We start from the raw sequence: 12,024 nt of genomic DNA, 5'->3' as shown, positions 1-12,024 counted from the left end.
GTCCTGGCTCTGCCATGTTGGACAATACACATCAGCTCCCTGTGTTTTGCTAACGTGTGCTGTAAATAATATCACGGCACCACCTCCCAGGGGTTAGTGTGAGGTGCTCAGAAGCATCCTGACACACAAGCAGCACTCACGCGAGAACAGCCGAATGTTCACCCTTTCAAATTTTAGATCAGGAAGCTCAGGTTAGGGTGATGGGTCAGGGTCAACAAATGACAATATGCTGTTTTATGATGGTGATCACAATACCACCAGGCACTACCAGGGCCAGGCAGAGCAGTCCACGTGAATGAGTACAGAATATTTTATAAGGACTCTTCTGCCATGGTGAACAGAGCAACTCTTAGGAAGGTAAAGGACAGCTAAGAAGTTTCTACTTACTTCCCTGGTATGGCTCCGAGTATGAGAGCTCTGCTGGTCTAGTGGTAAGGAGTCGAGCTGCCAACCCAGTGGTATGTAGTTCAGATCCATTAGCCGCTTCAAGGGAGATAAGATGGGCTGAGAGAAAGACGGGCAATCTCCTGCTGGGTGACGGACAGCTTCTGAAATCCTGCTGGTGGGCCCAGCTACGAGTCAGGTCTGACTCCATGGCACATAACAACAACAACAACATCAAAAAAGCTTCAGGTGGGACAAAGCCACAAACTGGATAGATATTCACCATTCCTGCAATTAATCTTCCTCTACAAGCATGCGTCATCAAGGAAATGGAGGCGACTTCCAGACCTGCACCTGGTCTGCAGATCCTTCCTTCTCAAAACAGAGCTGTCAGCAGAACTCAGGTGAAAACATGGTCACAAATTCTAACCACAATCACCATACACCCGCAGGCTGATGGGGCCACACAGGTGAGCACAAGATGCTGAAAAAGAAAACACTGCTGCTTTCTGAGATCGCTACATATGCCTCAAATACATCCCTTTCTGGAAAAAGCAAAAATTGTAGAAACAGTGGAAAAGAATTAGTGGCTGCAAGGGGTTCAGGAAAAGGGGATGAGGAGGTGGACAGTTTGGGGGCCGTGAAACTATTTCATGTGATAAGTAATGGTGGCATTAGAGATTTGTCAAAACTCCCAGGCTATCCAATACAAAAAATGGACTCCAATGGAAACCATGGACTTTAAAAAAAAACCTCATTACCAGTGAGTCAATTCCAACTCAGTTACCCTAGAGGATGCAGCCCAATTGTCCCATTCCCATAAGGTTTCCAAGGTTGTTAATCTTTTCAGAAATAGACGACCATATCTTTCTCTCTCAGAGCAGCTGTGAGGTTTAAATGACTGCCCTTCTGGTTGGCTACCTACTGCTTATCTCTGCCATGAACTTTAGCTAATAATAATAATAATAATAATAATAATAATAATAATAATAATAAAATTTAGTGTTGCTTCACCAATTCTAACAAACTGCCTCTTGCATGTTAATGCCAGATGCCAGTTAGAAGAGAAACTGAGCAGGGTTGGAGGGGCATCTAGGAAGTCCTGTACTTTCTAAATCATTTTCCTACAAATCTAAAATATAAAACATATCAGAAAACAAAAAAAAGGTAAGTAAAAAAGTAGGGCTCCATGTGGCTCAGTGGCCTGGGCCTTGCACCCAGCATCGTCTGCATTGCAGGTCCTGGTGGGGAAGGGAGAGCCTGGGAAAAAGTTTGCATCCCATATACAAGTTCCAGAAGGAAAAGAACATTCCAGGAAGCCAGTGTCCTCCTCCCTCCTCCTCCTCCACACCTCTTTGGCAGGCGTCACTCACCACACTCCCAAGCAATGTCGCTACCAAACTTCCTTTCAGGAAACCTGCATTCTCAGACTGGCTTCAAACAATTTAAAACAAAAAAATCTTTTTTCAATGAGATAGAAAGAAAAAAAAAAAAAAAAGGATGTCCACAAACAAAAAACCAGAAGAGTATGTGTGTGTGTGTATAAATTTTTTTTTTTTTTACTTCTGAAATGTTTCAGAAGCATTGAAATAAAAACGCTTGCTTAATTACTTTGGTCCAGTCGCTTGCAGAGTCCCCTTCCCTGCCTTCTCTGGAACTCGATATGGTTTGTAACACCAATTAAGGAGGTTCATTGACTCCACCATACAACTTCCTGCCCTAATGACTGAACAAGTGGGAGATGAACAGTTTGTGGGGAGTACAAAGTGACATATGGCGGCCAGGTTCTTGTCGGCTGACACCACAGACTAAGAGGGAGGCTCTGTGTTTCTCCACACAGCAGTCCTCACAGGCTGACAGAGGGATTTCCTAAAGCTCCCATCTGGTATGAAAAACCTCTACTGGGCAGAGTGGTTTGGAACGGCAAAGGAGTGGCTAGTAATAACAGACGAGGGCCAAACGCTATAAACAGAGAACTGAAGTGGCCGGGAGTTCTCATCTCAAGGGGGAGGGGGAAACAGCATTGGGTTTGGAGTTGGATAGTGGTGTCGCCCCTCTGAAGGCCACAGCTTCCTTGGGGGGATAGGGTTTCTGTGGCTCGTGTCATTGTGGGTCCTTCTGCTGATGTTATCAGGAAAGAGTTCAAGTTTGCCCACAGTTGCTCTCAACGGTGTAATTTTGCTTGAACACTGGTATCTTTGATCTGCCCTCTTAAGAAATGTACCCATCATCCAAGTTCAAGAAAGAAGGTTATGTTTATAGCAAAGAGGAACCAGTTCTGAGCGTTCTCACTTCACCTATTTCTAGAGCCCATAAGGTTAAAAATGAAAGGTAGTAGCCCTAGGGATAAGAACTACATGGGATGAGTCCCTTTGCTTATCAATTGGGGGATTCTGTTGTGAAGACAGTAGTATCTGCTGCAGCCCACCTGTTTTCTGGTTGGGACGGAGTGGTGCCATTGTTAGCTGTTAAGTCATGGTGACCTGTGTCCTGTGCCATCTTTATAATGTGTGTTTGAGTCCATTGTTGTGGCTATTGTGTAGCTTACCCCCAACCTTCCAACACTCTATCAGCCAATATTCTGTTGCGCTCCACTGGCTAATTTTTCGATCTGTAATCACTAGGTCTTTCTTCCTAGTCTGCCTTAGTCTGGAAACTCCACGGAAACCTGTCCACCATAGGTGGACCCTGCAGATATCTGACACACTGGTGGGATAGCTTCCAGCATGACTGCAACATGCAAGTGACCATATGACTACAGTACCACAAAGTAATAATGAGTCAGCCACAGACGTAAGAGGTAGATGCCACTAATTTACCCTGCCCAAGTCACTCCTGGTGTATCCACATAAGGTGATGTAAAAGCAAATTGGGGGAAACACATTTGATAAAAGTATCTTGAAAAAACATGCTAGCAAGTTGTATTGTTTGTTTGCTTTAGGGGGATGTTGTCTTAGAAAAAAGCTCTGTACCAAGAAGCCATCTTCATCTGAAACAGATCTCCCTTCACGGTTAACAGACTGGTCGACCTGGACTATGCCCATCCTCCTCGAGTCTGGGCTGGTAAGCCGTGATCTTGGAGCTTCGGGATTTGATTTTCTACTAACTCACAAACTCAGCACGTGAATTATAGTCTTAACATGGATTTAATGCACATCGTAGGTCTCCTAGGTCCAGGTGTGACGGTGAGAAGTGCCAAAGAAAAATATGTAAAGATGGTTCTTTTAAGATGTGAAGTGAGCCAGAAATGAACAGCAAGAGAGAGCTCTGTCCTAGACTCCCACAGTTACCACTCTAGGTCTCAAAACCAAAAGATCATCTCACGCCTCCTTCATCAGATGAAGTTTTTTTGGGGTATTGATGCTTATATCACTTTGTATTATATTCAGTGTCATACAGTCGTGTTGTGTTTTATTTTCCCCCCATTTACCACTGAGCTGATTCTTACTCACGGCAACCCCATGAGTATCCAAGCAGAACTGTGTTTTCACAGGTCTTTGGAGGTTTCAAGGAAGCAGTTCACCAGGCCTTTCTTCTGTGGTGCCTCTGGGCAGACTCAACCTTCTAACCTTTCGGTTAATGGCTATGTGCACTAACCCTGTGCATTACACAGGGACTCGTAAACATGGCAGACATTCAATGGTAATGATGACATTCTGGTTAATAACGAGTGTCTACAAGCTTCTCACATTTTCTCAACAGAGGTGGCATGAGAAACAAGCAAGCTGACATTTCATTTTCACACGTTCATCGTGGTTCCCAAACAGCTACTAAATAAGCTGCTCTCCAAAAAGCAGGCAGGCAAACACACGTAGATGCCAAATGCGCGGCCGCTTCCAGTAGATTAGGAATGTGCTTGTATAACGCCTGCGAACCCAAGTGCTATAAATTACAAGTCAGCAGGGTGAACTTTTCCATGTATACTTTCCAAAACAAAAATAAGGGCAGGAAGTGTGGTTTGTGAGAATTACGGAGATGTTTATCATTTCAGCACCATCCATACCTGCTCCACCACGGGGCCGTTAGCACTCAGCAGACCACTCCTGTCAAGTTCCCAGTTGATGATTATTCCATCAGATTTTTTTGAGGGATTTTTATTTTGGCGGCACAGAAAACACGGATCTCTTGGCAGATCTTTCTGAATGCCCAGTTACAGGCCCCCTGTTACCACTTTCCTGCTTCAGGAAGTCCCTAGTGGGTCCCAGCCAAATGACAAGGGAAGAAAGGAAATATTTACACCAATGTGAGAAATTCCCAGTCTGGGGGGGGGGGCAGAGAGTGAGGGGGGAAAAGAGAGAGATCAAAGAGGAGAGTCATAAGGGATCGTTCTGCTTCTAGCCTGGTACATGAAGGCCTTCTCTAAATTGGACTGGATTGGTCTAAGATGGCAGCAAGATTACCTCACTCAGAACCCAGCAACAGTCACATCCAGAGCCAAAGGCAGCGTATTCTCCACTGTGACACTGGGAACGCCATGTCCCAAGATGCCTTTATATAGAAATGGGCTGTGGCTTGTATTGTTCCTCTCCACCAGCTCTTGAAATGAAAGGGTTCCACAGCACAATGAAATAAATAACAGCAGGGAGAAAGAGGGAGGGAGGTAAATTGTTTGGAAAGTAGAAGACAGGGTGGAAAAACTGAAATTCAAGACAGATGTGTGTGAGCCACAAACATATGTCCTTGAATTTATGCATCCAAGTGATTCATGTCGAATAAAGCGGGGAGCTACATACTACAGAAACACAGAATGAGGTATTTGGGCACAGTGTTAGGAGCGGCCAGACCCGGTCAGTCTTTGGAAAAAGACACCAGGCTGGGAAAGGTGGAGGGTCAGAAAAAAGAGGAAGACCTTTGACAAGATGGACTGACACAGTGACTGTAACAGTGGGCTCCTGCATCTCAGAGATAGCAAGGAGGACACAGAATAGAGCAAGGTTCTGATCTGTTGTTCTTAAGGTCATATGAGTTGTAGTCGACTCAATGGCACCTAACAACATTTTCACAAAGGAACATCAGCTCACACCGTTCTGTTTGCTCAATAGAGCTGTTGGAAGATTTAAGATCGAACATTATTAATTAAGCAGAGGTTCTCCAAGGTCTCTATCACTCTCAACAGGATGTCAGCCATCACAAATTTACTTCCAACTACTAAATGTAGATTTCTTATCTCCAAAAGGTACTGCTGCTGCTTAAACTCTGAAGAATTGTAAAGTTAATAGCATTTGCCAAGTTAATGCCTGACCATTAAGGGTGGGGGAGAGAGCAGGAAATTTAGATGGGTGTTTCCCTCAAAAGCACAAAAGTCCAAGACATTCGCTGGAAAGACATTTTTACAATGTAGTATTAGCGTGTGTTTTACTTCTAAACGGATAACTCAGTGGAACTCAATGGGGCCACCGTACAATCAGTTCCAAATGCCTCATACTGAGGAAAAAACACAGCCCTCCTGCCTTACTGTTAACTTCTCTCGGCTTGAGGTTTCAGATGGTAACAAGAAAGAAGAAAACAGCCCAGATGCCCCACAGCCCTAGTTGCTATATGTGCTTGAAAAGTAGGGTAAAGCAGGGGCCCAGGGCATAAAACCCTGTGGGTGTGGGAGATGAGGTTTCTGGACAGGTCAAGGGCCAAACTGCAGGATGCTGCTCAGAAGAACAGGTCTACACCACACACAAGCCTAGGAGTTTCTTTAGCAATAGGTACATATTAAGCACCCACTACACAGCAACACTTTACACCCAATGGTGCGGTACACTAGAGGTTAATGACCACGTCTTCTTGGTCCCTGTCGTCAAAGGAGGCAAAAAGCCTAACAGGTAAATGAACTGCTTCCTCTTTGGATACTTCCTCACGCCAGGCTTCCTGATACCTGCACCATTTGGGAGGCTGGTCTTTGGGGTATATTTGTTACTTCAGGAGTGAACATTTAGACTAAGAGTGATTACACTCTCATTGGAATTTAGAAACTGGATACAAAGACAGAGCTGGTAAGATCAGAACTTTCTACCCAAGTCCTAGCCCCCAGAAATCTGCTAGAAATGGATTACAAGAGGGTGCCGTATTGATCTTCTCAGTCCTGGGGACAGCTGAAAGGCTGTCCGAGGTCCTGTCTTCTGATCATGAGCAGCTTTGTCCCTTTATCCCAGCAGACACACATGATCAGTGCCTAAAGGTGTGAGATTGAGAAAAGGTCAAGGGGGAGAACACAGGGACTGAAACTTGACATCAAGTGGTGGCGGAGACAGCCTGGTCAGACCAGGGGCATGTGGAGAGCTTAAAGAGAAGGGGAAACATAGAAGGGACAACAAGAAAGCCAGAAACCAGAGAACAGAAGGAAAGAGAAAATTATGCAGCCCCCCCAAGGACAGTGACAGGGTGAGAAGTCACAATCGCGTCCTTTGTGATTTAGTCCTGAGAACCTGTTGAGGTGTCAGTTATGTGTGGTTTGACTTGAGAGTAATGAGTCTAGCTGAAATCATTACAGATAGAGACTGCCCATCTCTCTCTCCTGCTGGTCCCTCTAGCACAGCTGAACTCTATTTCCTGAATCTGGATGACCCGTGACTACATACTAGATCTGGAGAATCAGACCCAATCTACGTTGGCCAGTTTGAATGTCTTGTGACAACAAGGAACAATCACTGTGATACAGGCACGGAGGGTGCACACACATCATAAAATACTCACTGCTTAAAGCCACAAGGAAAGTAAGAGAGAAAATAAAATAAAGATACCTATACTCTTCAATTCAAAGCCCTTTATCACATATCATTGATCTGTTCTCCCTACAGAAGGCTTGGGTGCTGGAGAGGGGCTGCCTCCTTCTGCTAAGGATGCAGAGATGGGAGTAAGAAGACGCTCAAACATGCACTCCTATGTTTATTGTGGCTCTGTTCGCAGTAGCAAAGAGCTGGAAACAACCCAAGTGCCCATCAAAAAACGAATGGACAGAGAAGCTCTGGTATATTCATACAATGGGATACTATGCTGCATTGAAAAACAAGGAACTCATGAAATATTTCACAAAATGGGTGACCCTGGAGGACCTTATGCTGAGTGAAATATCTCAGTCACAAAATGACAAATACGGCATAATGTCACTGTTATAAAAGAGGATTGACATAGGGGTTGGGGACAGACTAAGTAAGATGGGATAAATTATGTATACTGCATTGAAACAGATGAGGGAGAGAACTGTTTAAAAGGGATATATGATTAGATGTTATTGTTATGACAGGAATCCAGAACAAAGGTAGCATAGTGGAGTGGACACGGCGGGGAGGGATTGAATAACAATGAAATAATTTTTTCTTTTACTTTTCAAAAAGAAAAGCTAATGGGGGGGGGGAGCAGGGAGAAAAGTGCAACAATGAATGAATGGAAACCCTAAGTCTCTGTAATCTTTGATTAAAATAAATTTAAAAGAGAAAAAAAGGGAAGATGCTCAAGATCACAGGGCTAAATCATTTCTTCCCTTTTGCCAGCCCTTGGCCCTCGATTTATTAAGCTCAAGCTCCTAACCATGGACTCAGAACCGACCCACAGCTGACCCTCCAGTGGGTTTTCAGAAGGATTAAACTGCATGGGAGGAGACTGCTCACCTTTCTCTGTAAGAGGAGCTAGTGGATTCGAACAGTGTGTCTATAGGACTGCAGTGCAGGTTCTTACCACGACCAGTTGTTGTTGTGTACCACTGAGTTGGAGTGGACCCATAGCTGACCCTCTAGTGGGTTTTCAGAGGCAGTTAATCACACACAGGAAGAGAATGCCCATCCTCCTGCAGATAGATTTGAACTGCATGCCTTTGGGATTGCAGTGCAGTTTCTTACCACCAGGCCTTTTTTTTTTCACATGTAATAATTTATTGATATCTAAAGTTCGTATTTTAACCCCTTCCCAGCTAAAAATATGGAATGCTTCATGAATTTGCGTGTCAGTGGGCTGCATGGGCTGGGTTTCACTTGACTTCATGCAGTCATTTCTCACTGGGGCAGGTTCTGCACTCTCTGTGGCTCCAGAGGGCGCTGTTTTGAGCTGAGTCAGAAGGAAGCCAAGTCTGTGGTTTCTTCTACAGACAAGATGAATGGCTGCTTTTAAGAAAACCCTATCATTTTACACCCATCGCCGAGGTGTAATAACATGGATGGTGTTCTGAAGTGGAACCAGTAAAGCTCCACCAGCTTTAGTTTAGAAAGATCGCTCAAAGTGAAATATCTAGAACTGGTAAGGATATGGAGTCCAAGGTTGGTTAGTGATTACCAAGGGTGGGGGGGAAGGAGACTCAATGCTTAGAAGCCAAGGAGCTTCTGGTGACAGGAAAAACTGGGGGTGGGGATGGGGGTGGGGGTGGAGTGACTCAATGTGCCGAACACAACTGATGTTACTCAACTGGGTGTGTGACAAATGTTGATATGACAAATGTTATGTTGCATACATGTTTACCATAATTTTCTTAGTAAGAGAATGATGGTAGGGGAAAAAAGAAAACAAAACATTGGACCATTTTTGTTGTAAAGTGCTGTGGAGGCATCCAGATTCATTAGGTCTCTATGAAAAACAGATCTGGACCATCCCCTCATTGTTAAAGTCACCGTGTCAACTCACCTTGTTGACTTCCTCTCTTTCACTGACCTTCTAATTTTCCCAGCACTGGACCACTAACTAATATTATTTACAGGTACAAACATCCTAAATAGATTACAGAGCCCATGAAGCAAAAGTTAAAACCGGCAATGTGTAACTAGTAGAAGACAAGGTGGGTTAATATACATGAAGGTCAGAAATGTCCTTCTTAATTATAAACACATATAAATGGTATTTATGTAATCTCTCTCTCTCGAAAGGCAGTTCAGTGAGGGACTACTGTGGCAGGCACTCCCGGGCCAGGTGACCGGCACCACCACACAGGCTGGCAAGAGAAGCCACAGACCCCAAACGGACGGGAAGGATAGAGTTTCGGAGGCTCTCAACAGGCTGCCTTTCTCCTCCAGAACAGAAATATCCCAGTGAATCAGACCTTGAATATGCCACTAATCACTCACTTAGGAAACTTAAACTGCTGAGGCCTCTGAATTGAAACCACACACAAATTGATTCTCCATAAGGAACTCGGACTTTCTGGGACACACTGACCATTTTAAAGCACACAATAATCCTGTCAACCTTTAGCAGAACTGAACTGTTAAATGTCAACACATTTCAAACTGGTCTCCAGACCACCCGTGGAACAGTGCGTGTCCACAGGCAGGCAAAGTCTGTCAAGTCGCGCTTTGGCTCTGATGCGCTTGCCCTTTGCTAGGCAACAATTAGACCTGAGGTCTCCCATGCTGAAACAGAGAGTTAGAACAAAGGGCAGGTTCTCCTGAGAGAAGCTTCTTGGCTGCAGACAAAGAGGAAGAACACTCACAAGGCCTAGGCTGTGCAGACAGGAGTGCTGAGGGGGTCACAGATGAATGGGGAGTTCATTAACTCCTCCGGTCACAGAGGAGCAGGCCGGAGGGCAAGTCCTTCACATCTGAGGAAACAACTTCCGCTATGAGCTGGGATGGTAATTGTCCTTGCATCACAGGGACGCTATAAGGAATAAGGAGATGGGAAACCTACATGACTTCCCTGGGTGCCCATACTTCACAAACTTGATGCTCACACGTGTAATTTATAATCTGTGCCCCTTAACTCTCACTTTTATTTATCTAGCTTTAAATAAACTTTTTTCTGCACTGTCAAAATACGCATTTATTGTGAAAGGACATTCTGTATTGCTATTATAAACAGAAAACCAGTACCATTTACCACAAGAAGAAGGTAAATGTCAACATGAAAACAACAAAACCCAAATAATTATTCTATTTGATCTAGACCTTCCTGCCTGCAGAAGGCTGCTGGGACATGATTTCTCTGTTGCAAAGGAGACCAGCAAGCATTCCAGAAGGTTAAAGACAGATATCTACAACAAGATTTTCTTGATATGACCAACCCACCCCACTCCACTGCCATTGTGCGATGCCAGCTCACATTGACCCCAGAAGGCAAAGCAGGACTGACCGCTGGGCTTCTCCATCAACTTCCTCTTCTTTCTCCTGTGGAGCAGTTCATGGGTTTGAGCCACTGACCTTCTGGTTAGCAGCTGAATGTTTTAACTACTGTACCACCAAACATCTTGCGGGAAAAGTCATAAGGCTTGAAGCAGAGATTAGAAAAAGCAAGTAGCTCAACCAGGATTCCATTCTGTGGCTCAGTCCTGTCCATCTTAAAGTGGCAACAGCCAGGGGAGGCAGTGATAAGAAAACAGCACAAGAACCTGATGGGCCCAGAAGACTCTTCTCCTGGGAAGGAACTCTCTGCCTCAGTCTCAGCTCTCCAGCCTTCAGTGCATCTCATTATTCCTCCCCCAAAGTCCCATTAGTAAAGAACTAACCTTGGCCACGGCAAGGTCTCTGTCATAGAATCCCATAAAATTCACCACTGACCAGGAAGCTGGCCGCACATTTCCGAGGACCCCAGGGTGCTGGGAGCTACCTCTTTAGCCCCAAACGCATATCCTGCTTTTTCTGCTTCCTGAAAAAGTAAGAAGAGAGGAGGCTGACTGCAGATGGTAGGGATGAGGGGGCTGCCTTGTTGTTGTTGTTAGGTGTCATGGAGTCAAGTATGACTCATAGTGACCTTATGAACAATATACATGAAGCCCATCCTATCCTGTGCCATCTTCACCCTCTCTGATACACTTGACCCCATTGCTGTGGTCAACATGTCAATCCATCTTGATATTTGCAGACCCTCTATCTTTTCAAACATGATATCCCTTTCCAAGAAATACACTTTCCTAGCAATACGTCTAAAGTATGAGAGAAGCTTTGCCATCCTTGCCTCCAAGGAGCACCCTGGTTACACCTTTTCTGAGATATGTGTTGATTCTTTTGTAAGTCCATGGGATATTCAGTATTCTTCATCACAACACAAAGGCATCGATTCTTCTTCTGTCATCCTTATTCACTGTCCAGCTCTCAGATGCATAGCAAGTAATTGGAAATACCATAGCATGGATCAGGCACACCTTAATCTTCAGGCTGACATCACTGCTCCTCAGTATTTTGAAGAGGTCCCTGACAGCAGACTTGTCCAAAGCAATATGTCTCCTACTGGTACCAAGGGTGTTGATTGTGGATCCAAGCAAGACTTCAATCTCCTCTCCATCTATCATGATGTTGTCCACTGGCCTAGTGATAAGGACCTTTGTCTTCTTGATGTTAAATCACAATCCATATTGAAGGCTGTAGTCTTTGACCTTTTGCAACAGCAAGTGCTTCAGGTCCCCCCTGCTTTTAGCAAGTAAGGTTGTGTCACCTGCATAGTGCAGGTACTTGATGAGTCTTCCTCTGATCCTGATACCACATTCTTCTTCATACAGTGTGGCTTCACCAATGGTTTGCTCAGCATACAGACTGAATAGGTATGGAGAAAGGACACACCCATGACACAAACCCTTCCCAATTTTAAACCATACCGTGTTCTCCTGTTCTGTTCAAACAACAGCTTTTTGGTTTAGGTATAGATTTCGTGTTTTTGTTTTGTTTTGTTTTTTGGTAGCAAACAATGTTTTAATTGGGTGAACTTTTTTTTTTTTTTTTTTTTTTTTTTTTTTTT

At 44.4% G+C, this 12,024-nt stretch overlaps 1 protein-coding gene and 1 pseudogene across 4 annotated transcripts in view; both read right to left on the bottom strand.

Annotated features, from left to right (window-relative positions):
• NXN (nucleoredoxin) overlaps positions 1-12,024 on the bottom strand; it is a 198,161-nt gene that overhangs the window by 40,148 nt on the left and 145,989 nt on the right. The gene's annotated exons all lie outside the window — the stretch shown is intronic.
• The window catches only part of LOC102865940, a 5,585-nt pseudogene continuing 4,400 nt past the window's right edge, over positions 10,840-12,024 (bottom strand).

This window comes from Elephantulus edwardii, unplaced genomic scaffold, assembly GCF_000299155.1.
Source record: "Elephantulus edwardii isolate Elephantulus edwardi_28Jun2011 unplaced genomic scaffold, EleEdw1.0 scaffold00094, whole genome shotgun sequence".
In the NCBI taxonomy this organism is placed as follows: Eukaryota; Metazoa; Chordata; class Mammalia; order Macroscelidea; family Macroscelididae; genus Elephantulus; species Elephantulus edwardii.
This window is presented reverse-complemented; position numbering and strand designations above follow the sequence as displayed.